The following is a 19,343-nucleotide window of genomic DNA, read 5'->3' on the forward strand; positions in this document are numbered from 1 at the left end:
GCATGTGTACCAACCACTGATGCTATTTAATTTTATCTTCTCTAGGTTGCACTGTGATACCTTACTGGCACTGCCACTGAAAATGTTTTGATGTCCTTATTGGGCATTCATATTACTTTTTTTATGAAATGTCTTCTCAGATCTTTTGCTCATTTGTTATATTATTGTTAGGTTGTAAGATTTTAATATATATTCTGGAGAAAAATTCTTTGTCTAATACACTTTATATAGTGCCTATTGTTCTCAGGCTGTGGGTTGACTTTTCAATTTCTTGACTCATGCTGGAGGAGGTCATCAAGAGGACATGACTTCCAGCTGACCTGTGGGATGGATTCAGGAAACCAGAGGCTCCTCCTCTGTCCTTGGAATATGCATTCTGCCTGCCTGCCCTCCCAAAACTACAGCTGCCTCAAGGACACAGCCTTGAGATAGTAGTATTGTTGAGAACATCTGGACAGTAGTATTGTTGAAAACATATGCCTGAACCTAGGATCAACAAACATATGCCTGAACCTAGGAATGCCTGACCTCTATACAGACTCAAGATTCTGACAACTGGCTATAGAGCTCTTCTTAAGGCCTCCTAAGACAAGCCTCATGGAAGTTCCCTTGCTCATTAAACTTACTACCTACCAGTCTTGGAGTACTCTGCCTTTCTTCTGTCTCTCTTTGACCCCTATCCATCGGCACTGGTTTACAAACCAACAACTGCTTTCAAAGAAAAGAACTGTTTCATTTTGACTAAGTCCAATTTATGAAGATTTTTTTTTTCATTTATGCTTAATACTTTTTGTGTCCCATTTCAGAAATCTTTGCCTGGACCAAAATGGTGAACACCATCCTCTCTATTCTTTCCTTGAGATTTTATAATCATAGCTACTACATTTGGGTTTATGATTTATTTCAGTAAATTTTGGTGTTTGCTATGAAGTAAAGTACTTCAGGTAAGGACTCTTTTTTTCCATGCAGATACCCATTCATTTCAGCACCACCTGTGGAGAAATCATTATTACCCCATCTGATTACCTTGTCCCTTTTTCAGAAGTTGATCATATGTGGGTCTATTTCTGGACTCTAAATAATATATTTATTTATGCCAATATCACAGTATTTATTATTGTAGCTTTATAGTAGCTTCAAAGTTGGGTAAAGTAAACCCTACAGTTTTGTTTTGCAAAACAAAACTCTTTTGAGTATTCTAAGTCCTTTACATTTCCATATACATTTTTCAGTCAGCTCATCCATTTCTACCCCCAAAAAATAATGTAGGAGGGACTTTTCATTGAATCTACAGATTAATTTTGAGGGGACTGATATTTTAGCAACAGTGAGTCTTCCAATCCATTAATACAGCCTGTCTTCATTTATTTACATCTTTATTCTAAGCACTGCTCTGTAGTGTTCAACGTGTATGTGTTAAAATTTACCTTAAAATTTACCTCTTAAGTGTTTTGTGTTTTGCTATTATAAACTGTATTTTTCAATTTAATGTTTCACATTAAATTTAATATGCTAATAGTAGTACAAGTGATTTGAGTATTATACATTGGATTCTGCAAAATTGTTAAAGTCACTTCAAATAGGCTATAGGTAGATTCTTCAGTATATCTCATGTATAGGATCATGTTATCTACAAAGGTAGTGTTACTTCTTCCATTTTAATCTGTATGCTTTTACATTTTTTTCTTGTCATATTGCACTCGCTATGACTTGCAATAAAAAGTTGAATAACAGATATTGGGGAGGGTTTGTGCTATGATGAGTGCTGTGAATCGTGTAAGACTGATGAATCACAGACCTGTAGCTCTGAAGCAAATAATATGTCATATGTTAATTTTTTTAAAAAGACTAAAAAAAAATGTTGAATAGCAGTGGTAAAAGTAGACATTTTTGCCTAGTTTTTGATCAGAGGGGAAATCAGTAATTCACTGACTATTATGATGATGTCTATGATGATGATAATTATGATGAGGTTTTCAATACATCTTATTATAAAATTTCAGGAAGTTCCCTTCTTTTGCTGAGAGTTTTCATAACAAATGCATAATAAATTTGGGCAATGCTTTATTGTATATAAATAAATAAATAATTTGTTTATTTCTTTATTTGGGTGATATGATGAATTACAGTGACTTATTTTTTACTGTTAATCAATCTCCCAGTCCTGGCATAAAACATGATATGTCATGATATAGTATCCCTTTTATAGGTTTCTAGTTTTCATTTACTAATATTTAGCTATCATATTTCTATCTGATTCTGATATCAAAGTAATGCTGGCCTTATATAATTAGTTGGAATATGGTCCTTCTGAAAGAGTTTGTGTAGAATTTGTATAATTTTTTCCATAAATATTTGACAGAACTCACTGGTGAAATCATCTGGGCCCATAGTTCTCTTTTGAGGGAATTTTTTTTATTACAAAGTCAATGTTTTAAGTAGATATAGAATGACTCTGATTTTCTATCTTATATCAGTTTGGTGACTTGTAATTTTTAAGGAATTCATTTTATCTAAGTTGTCAAATTTGTTGGCATAAAGTTATTCATAATATTTCTTTATTATCCTTTTAATGTCTTTATGATTGGCGCTGATGACCTCTTTTTCCTGATACTGTAATTTGTGTCTCCTCTATTTTTTTTACATCAGGTTTTTTTTATAGGTATCTGTCATTTTTATTTATTCTTCTATTTTTTCTTTATTCATTCTATTTTATTATTCTATTCATTATTCTATTCTTTCTATATTTATTTCCTTCTATTATTTGTCTGATTTTTGTTTATATTGATTGATCCTTGTATCTTTTTTTTTTTTTTTTTAAAGATTTTTTTTTTTTTTTTTTATTTGACAGACAGAAATCACAAGTAGATGGAGAGGCAGGCAGAGAGAGAGAGAGGGAAGCAGGCTCCCTGCTGAGCAGAGAGCCCGATGCGGGACTCGATCCCAGGACCCTGAGATCATGACCTGAGCCGAAGGCAGCGGCTTAACCCACTGAGCCACCCAGGCACCCGATCCTTGTATCTTTAAAATTCTCTTCCTTCTACTTATTTTAGGTTTACTTCATACTTTAACTTTTAATACTAGAAGTTTAACTCATTGATTAGAGACCTATCTTCTTATATAATTTAGGTAGCTATTATTGTATCCCACAATTTGGAATTAAAAAAATTAATGCAAAATCTTTTCTTTTTTGTGTGTGGCTTCTTATTTGACCTGTGTGTTATTTTGAAGTGTGTTGTTGCTATGGTCTCAATAGTTGTGTCTCCCCACGATTCATGTTGAAATCCTAATGCCCAAAGTAATATTAGAAGGTGGGGCCTTTGGGAGGCAATTAGTTCATGAGGACGGAGCCTTATAAATGGGATTAGTGCTGTCATAAGAGATTCTAAAGAGCTCCCTTTCCTTTTTCTGCTATGTAAGGACACAGAAAAATAGGACCCGTATGAACCAGGAAGTGGGTTCTCATCAGGTGTTAAAATGTGCCAGCACCTTGATCTTGCATTTCTGTCTCCAAATCTTGACAAATAAATTTGTCTTCTTTATAAGCCATCCAGTCTATGGTATTTTGTTATAGCAGTCAGAATGGATTAAGACAGTTGTTAATCTCCAAATTTCTTAGGTCTTACTAGGTATCTTATTGCTATTCATTTCTAATTTAGTTTTCCTATGGGCAGAGAAGATATTCAGTATGATTTCAATATTTTTTTTAAGATTTTATTTATTTATCAGAGAGAGAGAGGGAGAGCGAGCACAGGCAGACAGAATGGCAGGCAGAGGCAGAAGCAGGCTCCCTGCTGAGCAAGGAGCCCGATGTGGGACTCGATCCCAGGACACTGGGATCATGACCTGAGCCGAAGGCAGCTGCTTAACCAACTGAGCCACCCAGGCGTCCCTAATTTCAATATTTTTAAATGCATTGCAACTTGCTTTTTATTCTAGCATGTGATCTATCTTAATGAAAGTTCCATATTCAATTGAAAATGATTATATCTTGTTATTCTTAGATGGAATAGTCCATAAAGGTCAATTAACTAAAATTATTTGATAGCATTGTTCTTTATACTTATTCTTTAGCTGTTTATTTGTCTTATCAATTACTAAGAGATAAATGTTGAAATCTCCAGCTATAATTTTTGATATTTCTATTTTACCTTTCAAGTCTTATATTAGTTATCTATTGCTTCATAACAAATCATTGTTTCATTCCCCACAAATCATTCCCCACATTTAGAAGCTTAAAATACTAAACACTTAGTATTTTTAAATTACTATGAATCAGGAAATCAGAATAATTTATTTGGATGGTTCTCTTCACTTGGGTGGGTCTCTTTTGAGGTTGCCAGCAAGACATTAGTCAGGACTATAGTTACCAACAGGCTATAATGGGCTGGACTAAATTTTTTAAATGGTTGTCGGCAAAATGCTTCAGCTCTTTGCCACATATGTTTCACCACAGGGCTGCTTATGCTATGGCAGCTGGCTTACCCTAAAGCATGTTGTCTGAGAGAGACAGACAAGGAGCAATCTATATCACCATTTATGACCTAGCAGCATAAGTCACATACTATCCCTTCTGATAAATGTTATTCATTAGAAGCAGGTTAAAAAATACAGATCCCACTTAAGAGATGGACAATTAGCCTCCACCTTTTAAAGGATTAACTATCAAAAATGTGTGGGTATATTTTAAAACCACCTCTTTTAGAGTACCTAGACCCAATTCCAGTGTAAGCAGGGGTTCCCCCATGTACAACATCAGGCAAAAAATTCAACTCAATTCAACTCAATTCTGATACTCTATGGTGATAGCATAGGATTCCACAGGTTAAGGGTTCAGTCCTACAAGACTTCCTCCCAACCCTAGAACCACCCTTCAGATACCAGATGCAAACTCCAAGCTGTTGCTGTGCTTCTGACCTACTAGCCACAGATTGGAGATTCCAATGACTTCCCTTTTAGATTAACTTGCTAAAGCAGGTCACAGAATTCAAGGAAGTCAAGGAAACACATTTACCAGATCATTAAAGGATATTTTAAAGGATGTAAATCAAAAGCCTGCTAAAGAGATACATAAAACAAGGTCCCAAACAAAAGACCTTCTGTCCTCATAGAACATGAAGCCTTGCTTGATGGTGGTATATGGGATGTGTGATGTGAGTGTTATGGTTCCCCAACCATGGAAGGTCTTCAGAAAGGGACCAAAATGCTGTCCTCATGGCTTTTTATAGAGACTTCCTCACATAGTCACAAATGGCTAAATCATTGATTATTGACTGATTCAGCCTCCAACTACTTTCCCCTCCCCAGAGGTTGGAGGGCAGGGAAGATGGGACTGAAAGTCCCAATCCATTAATCACATGGTTGATCCTGCTGGCAACCAGTCATCATCCTTGGGTAGGCTCTAAAGGTCACCTTTATTAATAACAAGGCACATTTATTGTCATATTTTATAAGACTTTATTGTCTTACCATAAGAACTGCCAAGGATTTTAGGAGTTGTGATCGAGGAACCATGGACAAGACCAAATATATGTGATCATCTAGTGACCAGATATATATTTCTCGTAAGTCACAATATCATACCACAGTTCTGTAAGATTTTGCTTCACGTACTATAAAGTTCTGCTATCAGTATGAATACATTAGTACTGTTAATGTCTTCTTCAAAAACTTATCTTTTATCACTATTAAATGTCTCTTTATTAATGTTTTTCTGCTAAAGTCAATTTCGTATTATTCCTATATTCATTCTATATTTTTTTTAAAGATTTTATTTACTTATTTGACACAGAAAAAGAGATCACAAGTAGGCAGAGAGAGAGAGGCAGAAGCAGGCTCCCTGTTGAGCAGAGAGCCTGCTGTGGAGCTCCATCCCAGGACCCTGAGATCATGACCTGGGCTGAAGGCAGAAGCTTAACCCACTGAGCCCCCCAGGTGCCCCTATTCTTTATTTTTCAGTCTGAGTCTTTATATGTAAATGATATCTCTCATAGCCAACATATAACTGAGTCTTGCTTTTTCATCTAGACTGATAGCTTTTGTCATCTTTTTGGAATGTTTAGAAATATACTGTTCAATGCAGTAATTACTGGCCACATATAGCTGTTTAAATTTAAGTTTAAATAAATTAAAATCAAATAAAATTAAAAACAGGTCTTTAGTCACTATAGCCACAGTTCAAGCATTTAAAAGCCATTGTGGACAACATAAACTATATTTAGATGGGACAGTTTTCCTGTACTGAAAGCTCTATCATAGAGTTCTGGCTTAGCCACTTTATACTTAATAGAATTATTGATATAATTGGGTCGAATATAGTTCTTTTTATATGTTTTCTATTTGTTCCACCTATTCTTTACTCTTTTTTCTTTTTTTCTGCTTATTTTTGAATAATTACTTTTTAGCATTATGTTTTTATCTGCACTATTGTAAATATATACTGCATATAATATGTATACATGTATGTACTATATACATATACAATATTATAAATAATAACATACATTGTTATAATATACACATACCTGTATTATAGGTATATGCATATAACATATGATTCTAACTTATCATACCTTCACATTATATTACTTCATATATAATGTAAGAATGTTAAAAAGTACGTTCATTTTTCTCTGTCTGCCCTTTTACTGTTATTGTTTATATATCATCATTCTATATGTTATAATCCCCACAATAGTTCTTATTTTCTATAATAATAAATTATCTTTTGGTGAGAAATTCATCTTAACTTTTATTTGCTGAAAAAGTTTTACTTAGCCTTTATTCTTCATAGAGAAATGTAGCTTGAGAAGTTGTTTCCCCTGTAACATTTTAAAGGTGTTTCATTGTCTTCTGGACTATAGAATTCTTAACAAGAAGTCTGCAGTTATTCTTATCTTTCTCCATTTCTATTCTGTCTGAATTTAAGATTACTGTGTAGTGCTTACCATAACAGAATATGCAGAAGAGACCCTGATCTAAAAATCACTAAATGGTAGTGGCTGAAATCATTCAACAACATACCCGATGGTTCACTGCAACATCAGATTTTCACACCCAAATAGGTGAATCATGCTTCCTGATTTCAACCAAAGCATGTGGAATTTCAAGGCCGTATGAAACAGGTTTCTATTTTGGAAGTCTTCAACTATCCTGCTTCTGTACAGTATGTGAATTTATTCTTTTAAAAATAGAATCATCTTTGTTTGATCATGAATTCCTATTAAATGCTTTAAAAGCCCCCCACAAAGATTACTGGGTAATCCTTCATTTGAATAAATTTTATTATGTTTCTTCATATAAGTTCTTTGATATTTATCTTGCTTAAAGATTCTTAGAACTGTTAACTTAGAGTTTTCTTAAAATTGGGGAAAATTTAAGTAATTTCTTCAACAATTTTCTGTCTCCTCTCTACTTCTCAGATCACTTCTCATTCTATTTTTTTTTAATTATTTTTTCTCTCTTTGCTTCAATTTGTTTATTTTACGGTATTTGTGTGTCTTGTCCATTTGGGTTGCTATAACAAATTACTATAGACTGGGTGACTTATAAACAACAGAAATTTATTTTTCACAGTTCTGGTATCTCAGAAGTCTAAGATCAAGCTTCTGGCAGCCTCAGTGTCAGGTAAAAGTCAACTCCTGCCTAACAGGTTCCATGACAGACAGGCAAAAACACTCTTTGGAGTCTCTTTTACAAGGGCAATAATCTCATTAATGAGGACTCTACTCTTATGAGCCAATCACCTCCCAAATGTGCCACCTCCAAATATTACCACATTAGAAATCAGGTTTCATCATACGAATTTTGAGGGGATATAAACATTCAGCCTATAACACTATCTGTATTTACCTTTTCTTCTCTGGCATCTATTTTCAAACCCATCCAGTACATTTTCTATGTTTTATATTTAATTTTTTTCAATCTAGAAATTCTATTAGTTTTAATTTTATGGTTTCCTTTTCTCGTGTTCTTGTGTTCAACTTTAACTCTTTGAAAATATTTACAATGGATGTATTGAAGTTCTTATCTGCTTATTCAGACATCTCTATCATTTAAATTTCTGTTGTATTTTTTTTTTTCTGATTATGGGTCATATTTTTCTGCCCGTGTGTCTAATAATGATTGGTCAATTGTTAAAGTGATAATGTGTTATAAATTTTATGCTGCTGAGCATCTGAACTTTGTCATTGTCTATTGAAAAATGTTTTTTTGTTTTGTGAATTAATTGCTTCTTGACCTTTTGGCTAAGATCAAGTGTTTTATGGACTAGCATGATCTTTTCCATGCTATTCTTAAAGCTTTGTTAGGGTATCACTGATACCTAGGTTTGCTTTAGCTCTTCTAGTAAGGCATGACTTCTCTAGGATCTGTACTCAATAATATCTCTTCACTATGGCTCGTTGGAAATGACATGTCTCCCAGTGCTGAATATTCTTTCATAATTCTGTGCAGGTTTTTTAACTTTTGCATGACAAGTATGCTATTTAGTAAAAAATACAGGGGGAGTTCCCACATAGATTTCTGGAGCTTTATCTCTCAAAATTATCCTATCTAGTACTCTGCTTCACAAATTTAAGTTGCCTTCCCAAATTCTGATCTCTATCTCTATAGTTCAATAAAACTTCTGAGCTTTGCTTAGGTTTTCTTTCCCTGTACTGTAGTCTGAGAGACAGTTTCCAGAGAGAAAGCTGGGTCAGTCAATCACTGGAACGATCTAATGTTTTCTCCTTTTTCAGACTATACAGATATGTACTATCTATTACCTATTATCTTAAAACAACATTTTTATATATCTCCAGCACTCTAGTTGTTTATATAAATTTAGTACCAATTAGTCCCTCATGGCTGTCGACAAAAGTCACAAAGATATAATTTCAAATGATAAAAAAAGACTAGATACCTATAAAATGATGATTTAACCCAATAATTTAAGAAATGTAATGAGCTAGAACAATATTGAAGATCATAGCCTGAGACTATTCTATTACTCTTCATATTAATTATATAGACTTTAAAATATGTCAGTTTTTAATTTTATTTCAAATTATACTTTTTAAAAAAGATTTTATTTTATTTATTTGACAGAGGTCACAAGTAGGCAGAGAAGCAGGCAGACAGAGAGAGGGGGAAGCAGGCTCCCCACCAAGCAGAGAGCCCGACTCAGGGCTTGATCTCAGTACCCTGAGATCATGACCTGAGACAAAGGCAGAAGCTTTAACCCACAGAGCCACCTAGGCACCCCTCAAATTATACTTCAATAGCTCCCTATAAGCTGTGCTTTAAGAAAATATGAAAGACCAAAACAAGGGAAAAAATAATGTGGTTAGTCCAATTAATCTTTTTTTATTAAACTAAAAAATTATGTCAGATTATTTAATTTATTATTGACCTTATAAATAATGTGTAAGTCTAGTGCTATTTATGAAAAAAACTAGGTACTTATTTACAAAAATGTATTCTTTAAGTAATTAATCACAAAATACTAGATTGTAAAAAGTGTGGGAACATTTTATACTAGAACGCAGTATTAAAGGTCAGAAAATTAGAGAGTTGATCAGCAAGGAAGGAAATTCCTTACCCTACAAAGGAAAAGGTATCTTGATTATAAATTCTTAAAAACTGACTCAAAAAAGAAAATATATAAGTGAAAACAGCATATATCAGTTAAGAACAAAATATAATTCAAGATGACATTATTAAAACTTATTCTAAAAAGAGGAATGCCAGAGTGGTGCAGTGTTAAGCATCTGACTCTTGGTTTTGGATTAGGTGGTGATATCAAGGTTGTGGGAGATCCAGTCTCGAGTCAGGCTTCATGCTCAGCACAGAGTCTGCTGGAGATTTCTCTCCATCTCTCTCTGCCCCTCCAGCTCATGCTATCTCTCTCTGTCAAATAAATACATTTTTTAAAAACTCTAAAAAGAGAAAAAACTTAGAAATATTATTTTATGGTTCACCTTACTAGGAATTAATTCATATCATTAAACTTCGTAGCTTGTGGGTTTTTTTGTTGGTTTTTTTTGTTGGTTGGTTGGTTGGTTTTTTAATTTCAGAGGAAAAGAGAGACAGAGACTAGGGGGAGGGACAGAGTGAGAAGGAGAGAATCTTGAGCAGACATTCTGCTGAGTGCTGACACAGGGCTTGATCTCACTATCCTGAGATCATGACTTTAGCCAAAACCAAGAGTTGGATTTTAACCAACTGAGTCACCTAAGCACTTTCATAGTTCTAAAACTATGAAGTTTTAATATTTCATAGTTTTATACTTCATAGTTTTAAAAAACTCTCAATATATTATAGGGCCAAAATAACATAGAAAGCTATTAAAAATGAACTACATGGCCAAGACATCATTTTAATGCCAATTATGAATGATTTTTAAATTATTTCCATTTAAAGAGGAAAAGATATTAAAATGGAAGTTCCTGGATAACTGCCACACACAAACATGTGATCTGTAGAAGGGAGAAGAGCATGAGAGAAACTAAACCCACAGGATATGGGCTTTCTATAACTCTACCTGGAAAAAGATATTGTTTAACTGTTAAGATTGTAAAATATAGAAAAAGAATAACAAAGTTAAAAAATAGAAAAAAATACCATGGAAATTGAAAAAATAGAATTTAATATATGGGAAATATTAAGTCAAAAACATTTATGAAGAAAGGCTAGCTATAATCTGTACAAATTTGGTTTTTTAATTAAAACTCTACAAAGAATGAATTTTTGAGACACTGAAAAAAAAACCAAAATTTTAAAAATAACAATAAAAAATTTAAAAATACAGAAAAAAAAGAATCAGATTTTTTTAAATGCAGAATGAGGGGTGCCTGGGTGGCTCAATGGGTTAAAGCCTCTGCCTTCAGTTTAGGTCATGATCCCAGGGTGGTGGGATCAAGCCCCACATCAGGCTCTCTGATCAGCAGAGAGTCTGCTTCCTCCTCTCTCTCTCTGCCTGTGTCTTTGCCTACTTGTAACCTCTCTCTCTGTATCAAATAAATAAAATCTTTTTAAAAAATTCTCTTTAAAAAAATAAAATAAAATGCAGAATGTAAGACCAAATATGAATTTTATAATTTTGACCTAATATTGGACATTCAGTTCTACTCAAAACCTCATTTAAAATAGATTAAGATAATTCTATCGCTCTTTATAGGTTGAGAAAATTAATTTCTATCTTATTCTTAAGACACTGAAATTTTTGAAAAATTTTAAGCCAGAAAGCAACATGATCAGATCTCTGTTTTTAATTTTAAAAAATCTTATCAGTGTGGATGGTTGGTAAGATAAATAAGGAAAATGGAAGGAAATGAACCTTATAACAAGAGGGAATCGTGTCATTCATTCATTCTTATAATAAATTATTATATTATGCTTATTGTAATCTGGAAACTAGATACCCTGTCTACCACAGAATACAAGAAGGTAAGTTCTTGCTGTCATGGCACCTAGATTCTAGTGGAGAAACACACAATAATTAAGAAAAAAGCTTCAAATGAGTCATTACAAATTGTTACAGCACTTATGAAGAAAACAAACCAGGTGATATAATGGTAATTGTTAAGTGAAGTTTTCTTTAAATAGGGTGTCAGGAAACCCTCTCTGAGGAGGTGACACTTAAGCTGAGATGTGACAGAACACAGTACTCCAATGAATGCAGTGTCAGTAGGGAAGAGAGAAAATGTTTTGAAGACATTTGAGAGAGTAAATTAGCAAAACTTGCTTACCAACCGGATATAAGGATTTAAGGATTATTCTTAAGTTTCAGGTCAGAGCAACTGGCCGTCTGGCTGTATTAATAACTGAGATAGGAAATACAGGAAGGCTGCCAGGTGCCAGTCAGATATGTTGAGGTAACTGCCCTTGGAAATACCCAGTTGGTTATTTTTAGTTCTTCTGAAGGCACTTCAGCCATCCCATATCGACACCACACCGCCAAGGGAATACATTTCTCCATACAGTTGAGGAATGAGGATGAATGGAATAATAAGACATAACTAGCCTAGGGGCACGTGGGTGACTCAGTGGGTTAAAGCCTCTGCCTTTGGCTCAGGTCATGATCCCAGGGTCCTGGGATTGAGCCCCGAATCAGGCTCTCTGCTCAGCAGGGAGCCTGTTTCCCCCTCTCCCTCTGCCTGCCTCTCTGCCTACTTGTGATCTCTGTTAAATAAATACATAAAATCTTAAAGAACAAAAAAAAGACATAACACTAGCCCAGAAGCAAGTGTAAGCATACAAAATAATTTAATGAATGCTCATTTGCACCATAAATTAATGAGAAGAAAAAAAGGAATACCCAGCTATAAAGATCTAGACAATTGATAAGCTCTTGGAAAAAGTAAAATTTAGTTATATCTTCACTAAATGCTGTACATAAAATCCCAAATAAATTTAATGATTAAATGTAAAAAATGACAAATGATGATAAAGCAAGGAAGATACATATAAAAATACTGTGGAAATAAACATAGTTGTGGTATATACCCAAAACAATCAATTAGAAAATGTGAATCTATTCAAACTAGTTCTGAAAAATTTTATCTAGAAATAAATGTAAGGAGAAATGTGTACAACTGATATGTGAAACAATATTTTCAAAAGTCAGAATAACCTAAAAAGAAGACCAAAATAATAAAGGGTTTTAATATGCTCTTGATGGGTAAGAATTCTACCACTGAACCACCAAGGCCCCTACCTTACCCTTGGAGAAGACTATTCAATATTATAATGAAGCACTCCTAATTCATTTATAAATGTAATGCAATTCTGTAAGGAATGTTTATCTTTTTTTTTTTTTCTCCCTCCCTCTCCTTTTTGACTTGTTCTTTTAGGAGCCCACCATTATTTGATTCCTAGTAGGAGGAGCCTAGTTGCCCAAAAGAGAAGACAACTAGCTTTCTGGAAACTGACCAGCACAAGACTGCTAAGCACTGCCCCCAGGTGCTTCAACCACATCAGGCCTTTAACCTGCAACTAATAATATAAAGAAGCAGAGACAAGTACAAATTCATTGTCGTGTGATGATGGTTACATTTAGTCAATAATATTAATGCCACCATTCATTCTTTCATTCATTCAACTGATACTGACTGAAGGCCTTATTGAGTGCTTACTGTGCTTTAGTGTTGGAGATGATGCTGTCCATAAAACAGACAGCGATGTTTGTTTCTCTATAGCCTTAAGACTGTTTCTCTGGGGAAGGAAAGAAGATAAAAATATTAATGACAATAATAAAGCTTTTATTCTGGGGGAGGAGAACAGATGAAAATAATAACTATGATGATTAAGTGAATCACTTGTTAGGTAGTAATAAATGCAGCAGTCAGGGAGATGTGGGGCTAGGGCTGTGAATGACGGGCTGGGGTAGACCTCAATGCAAAAGTGAGATTTGAAATGAGACTTGTCTTAGTCTTGTGTCTCTAGAAAACAGACTGTAAAGGAAACACGTTTTGCTAGCATTTTCTTGGGAAGTACAATCACAGGGAAGAAGGAGCACCGGGAAAATGGAGTAAAACAGAGGATGAGATAGAACAAACTAAGGCAGAGTGTTACCGATCTAGACATGACTGTCTGGCACCCTGATTGCTCAGTTATACAAGATGTTTCCAGAGACATCACATGAACCTATTCTGCCTCCAACACAAGAGAAAAGGGAGAATTCATCTACTCTCTCCCATCCCCCTTTTGTCAAATTTCATCATGTAGGAATCAGCCCCTCACACTTCTGAGTTGCACATGCGGGAGCCTAATAAAATGGATAGCTAGTGCCCATTGTCTTAAAGGTCAGTGCAATACGGAACCTCAAAACAGTAGGTAAGAGAGAGGTTGTACCCATATAGTGGAGAGGCATGAAGAGTAGCAGGCATGGTGGGGACATCAACCTAAAGGAAGCAGTTGCCACACCAACAGCTTAGCTCCAGCCCCATGGGCCAGGGCAAGCCACTATTATCTGTAGAACACAGATCATGTGTGTAATCTGAGGGTGGTGTAAAAAGTGCAGCCAGTGCACTCTGGTGGCAAGGGACTGAAGAAGAGGCAGGCAAAGTGGAGGGAGACAAGTTGGGAATGATAGAGCCAGAGCACTGTAGTCATTTTAAAGACATTGGTTTTACTTGCAGTAAAAAGAGCAGCTATTGCTATATTACATTTTTAAAAGGTGACTCTAGTTGCTGTGCTGAAAATAGACTGTCAAGAGCAGGTGCTGGCATGAGGTGATCAATTGGCAGTCCACTGCAGAAATAAATCCAGAGCTTGTGATGGTGCTTGAACCAGAGTAATAGTAGAGGAGGAAAGAAGGAAAAGATTCTGGACATAGTTTAAAGGTAGAGTCCACAGGGTTTCCTTGCTCCACACTTTTTGCAAAGTCAAATTTCTAGGGGATGAAGAAGCTTGTAAAACTGTTAAAAATAGGGAGATGGAGAGGAGAAGGGAGTTGAGGGAAATTGGAAGGGGAGGTGAACCATGAGACTGTGGACTCTGAAAAACAATCTGAGGGTTTTGAAGGGGTGGGGGGTGGGAGGTTGGGGGAACTAGGTGGTGGGTATTAGAGAGGGCATGGATTGCATGGAGCACTGGGTGTGGTGAAAAAACCTTTTTTTTTTTTTTTGAATACTGTTACGTTGAAAAGAAATTAAAAAAAAAAGCTGTTAAAAATAAAATCAGAAAGACATTAGAAGGAACTACAGTCAGAGATAAGGAAGCCTTCTTAACATCCCCAAATTCAAAAGCCATAAGCAATATCAACATTAAATGAATAAAATTAACAGATAAGCAACAGAAAAGTAGAAAATACATGTTAATGTAGATGCGATCAAAGTTTAGTACCTAGAATATAGAAGGTAGGGACGCCTGGGTGGCTCAGTGGGTTAAGCCTCTGCCTTCGGCTCAGGTCATGGTCTCAGGTCCTGGGATAAAGCCGCAAGTCAGGCTCTCTGTTCAGCAGGGAGCCTGCTTCCCCCTCTCACTGCCTGTCTAACCCCCACCAGCTTCATCACAATCAAACAAGACAGAGGGCACGAAGATCTGATAGAAGAGATCATTAAGGTCTGAATGCAAAAGGGATGCCATCTTGTAACTCTGATGTTCTTTTGGGTCTCTGGAGCGATATTATATTAACCTTATTCTTCCTGGAGCTGGTTGGAACTAAGGACTGGTGTGGCCATGGTGTGGGACAGCTTGGATGCAGTGAAGTTGGGTGACTAATCTAGCAGATTCTAAGCCAGGTTCCATTTTGGAGGACTTTTGTATTTAAGTTGACACAGACATCATTCGTGGTAGTGATTCATTAAAAAGTCCTGAAGAAGAAATCAGCCAATGATTTAAGTCTTAAGAATTGGTTGACTACATGTCTGTCCTTAAGACTGGAGGCATAAATAAGAGGTAGACAAAGCATCTGCCTCCTCGGACACCACTTGGTATGTCCCTAGATAAAGCTCTTCATTCCACTAATCTGAAAGTAACAGGATCAATGATCCTTTTCTAAAGCAAATTTATGAAAAAAAAAAAAAAAAAAAGAAAAGAAAAAGAAAGAAAAACTTTTGGCTCAGTTAGTAGAGCATGTGACTCTTAATATCAGAGTTGTAAGTTCAAGCTCTACTTGGGGTGTAAAGATTACTTAAAAAAATAAAACCTGGGGTGCCTGGGTGGCTCAGTGGGTTAAGCCTTTGCCTTCGGCCCAGGTCATGATCTCAGGGTTCTGGGATCGAGCCCTACATCAGATTCTCTGCTCAGCCTGGAGCCTGCTTCCTCCTCTCTCTCTGCCTGTCTCTCTGCCTATTGTGATCTCTCTCTCTCTCTCTCTCTGTCAAATAAATAAATAAGATCTTTAAAATTAAATTAAATAAAATAAAATCTTAAAAAAAAAAAAACTTTTGGAAACTGGAAAAAAGAAGAAAGAGAAGGGGAAGGGAGAGGAGAAGAATGACCACCACCATGACCACCATCACCAGTAGCAGGGACGATTAAACACTGCAGCAATGAGGAAATAGGTCAATTTAATAATGTATACTTAGATTTACAAATGTTCATGAATTAGTGGAGAAGGGATGGCACTGTAACCACTATCAATTGAGGGGAAAAATTGAAATTAGATTGCTACTGCATACCTTACATAGAAGTAAGTACCATATGGATTAAAATTTTAACAACACAAAAGCACTTGAAAAGTATAAATAAAAGTATGAGAGAATATGGTAGTAATATGGGAGTTTGAAAGTTCTTCCTAAACAAGTTAGAAGGTTTAGAACCACAAGAGAGAAATTAGAAATGATCATAGAAAAATGTGAAAATTTCATGTAGAAAAAAACCACATATAAAGTTAAATTATAAACAAAGGACTGAGAATTTTTTTCAAAATGTTTAATGGGTACATGGTTTATATACATTGTTTTTAAAAAGTCTCTATGAACCACTACTGAGAAAGCAAATAACCCAGTATAAAACTAGGCAAAGAATATCAACAAGTAAATCACTAGAACAAAGATTCACATTTTTTTAAATTTGATGAAAAATTTATTCAATAGTTATCTAGAATTCTAAATGAAAACAATAAGGAAATCTGGTTCAATTTGGATGGGTAAAGTAAGTTTATCAAAAAAATTTAAAGCTCAATCATACCTAGTGCTTGTGAAAATACAAAAGAAAAATAAGAAAAACTGACATCCTTATACTATGTGATAGTAAATTATTATCATCCTTTTGGGAACAATTTGTCAGAATCCTCGCAAAGCATGTATTGCCTTTGACCCAATTATTCCACTTGCAGAAACATATGGTTCATAAACACAGTCTGTTTTACCTCAGCCCATGTTTCTTGAATATGAATTACTCATTCTTGATTCATAAATAAGGGGATAAATGCAAATATCAAACAGAAGTTGTGTAGGTTTATACGTGATTTTTTCCAGGCAAAGGAAGCTGGGAAAGCACGAGTAGAAATAAAAACTTTGAGGAGAAAAAGAAAGAGTCACAGCTGGGCTAATACAGTAGTACCAGGACTTCCATTCAGCTCTTTTTTTTAGAAAATCAAAACTCAGTGCCTGCACCCAGGCTTTTCCTATGATGGCTCACCCTCAGTCCTATTTCACTCACCCGATGGCAGTTTTTCCTGCCACCTGTGCTCACCTTCGTGGCACTCATCCAGCTCATAGCACCACTTCGTCTATAAAGGTAATGCTCCTGCATTTCCATTTAGTGATTTTTTTTTTTTTTTTTTTTTTTTACATTTTTGATATCCATTGTGTCAGCCTGCAGGCACACAGAGCTCTCTTGGCAGGGAAGTCCACACAATCTCCCCAAGTACCAACTTGTTTTTGTTGGCGCTCTGGTTTCAAAGGCCCATAGTTATTAAGTGGTCTCTCAAAACCCTATTTTATGCCCTGGAATCTTAACTGCTCTATCTCAAAGAATATGAGGTTTTTCAGGAGTTCATAGATAGTATTAGAGCAAAAAGCCTAACCTCGCACAAGTTAACAACAAGATAATGGGTACAAGGTTGATTGTTGCAGGAGTATTCACAATGGTATATCATCAGAAACCTCAAGTCTATCTATTGAAAAATGGTTGGATAAAATGTTAGGATCCTATAGAATCCTAAGCCACTATCAAAAAGAGATAAAGTCATAGGCATGGAAATTTCGCCAAGATTTATTAAGTTTAAAAAGTTACTAAGCAATATATATTTTTAAAATTAAAATGAGGAAAATAAATTTAAATCTACTTGTACCAAACTGTCCCCAATCATTACATATAAGGATGCAAAATTAACAATGAAGAACTTTCCTGTTCTAGTAAATATGTTTTTATACAATATAAGGCTTTTTGAAATAATATGCAAATAGTCATCAATAATTTTTGTAGTGATTTTTACCTAATGTACTTTAAAATTCAAACACCAAAAATCAACAAGATAATTTTCAGCTCTTAGGATAAGTGAGGATAAAAGGTGGTGGGAGATAAAAAAAGATGAATAGCCTGTACTAGTAATTGCAAATGTTTATTTCAAAAATCATAAATAAAACTGCATATATGAACTTGAAGGATATATGCAATCAATATAACTGATGTAAGCCAAAATCTTCATTAACCTGGGAGCACACCAAAAAATACATGCAGTTTTCTGAAATTGTAGATGCACAGCCTCACCTCCAGAAATCTCACTTCAGTCAGGAGAGGAGGAACATGAAAGTTGGACAGAATAACCAGGTGTTGAAGAGCTGTACATCTGCGGCAAGGAACAAAGTACGGGGATGGCTAAAAGGAGGATAGATGGTTAGGGTGTGAAGAAGAGCAATGCTTTCCTTGCCTGAGTTCAGAATCAATTAAAAGACAAGGAAGTCAGGCAGAGGAGAAACAGAAAATCAGTGTACATGACGACAGTATCGGAGAACATTGCTCAACTACGTATCCATGAGAACTTAACACCAGACCCCAGAATTAGACATTTATTCTACTTACAGTCAACCCTTGGGAACTACAAGCACCCCACCCTACAGAACCTACCCAAATAAGATTTACTTATGAGGTGCAGGCAAATCCCAAGAATAGGAAAACCTCCGCTTCACAAGCCCAATTCGTATTCCTACCCCCCAATTTACCAACCAGATTATTCACTCCCTCCTCACGTGAAGGAGAGAGTGAAGACTGAGGGCAGGAGTGTTAATCCGTCTTTCATGTAGGAACAAGGAGGCAAGCAAAAGTGGGACCCACCTCTTCTTACAAAGAGTCCGAGGGAAAGTGGATATTTAAATGCATAATTAAGGAAAGTCACAGAAGTAATGGAAAGATTTCAAAGAATAATCAATTCACATTTATAAATATATCTATATATATGTGCAATTTATATATAAATTTTTATAAAGCATACCTTAAAACCATTTCTACCATTTTAAAGAAAATGAGTTCTTTTCAGTTTTTTTTAATATAACTTCTGCATCAGGTAAACTTAAATCCCTTATATAAAATGTAAAATACATCTTTAAACTCGACTTACAGTTTTGAGAATATAGGATGTTCCCTGAAACAGTGATCCTCTGAAGAAAAAGAGTTGAAATTTACATCTTAAGTATCAAATAATATCCCTTAGAATCCAAATTTGCCACCAACCTATTTTACTTTATATCCTATCATAATTTAATAGAGATCAAAATTTTTCCATGATCTACATGCAGGCAAAAATTATAAAAGGCAATATATAAAGAACAACAAACTACTTACAGATTCATTATAACTATAGAAATTTTCAACTGAAAGAATATTTATGTCAAAAGAGGTAATGAGAAACAAAATGAATTGATAGACTCTCTTAATTTAAATTAGTAAGTAAAAGGCCTTTACAAATTCAA

This window comes from Mustela nivalis (genome assembly GCF_964662115.1).
Source record: "Mustela nivalis genome assembly, chromosome: 5".
Lineage (NCBI taxonomy): Eukaryota > Metazoa > Chordata > Mammalia > Carnivora > Mustelidae > Mustela > Mustela nivalis.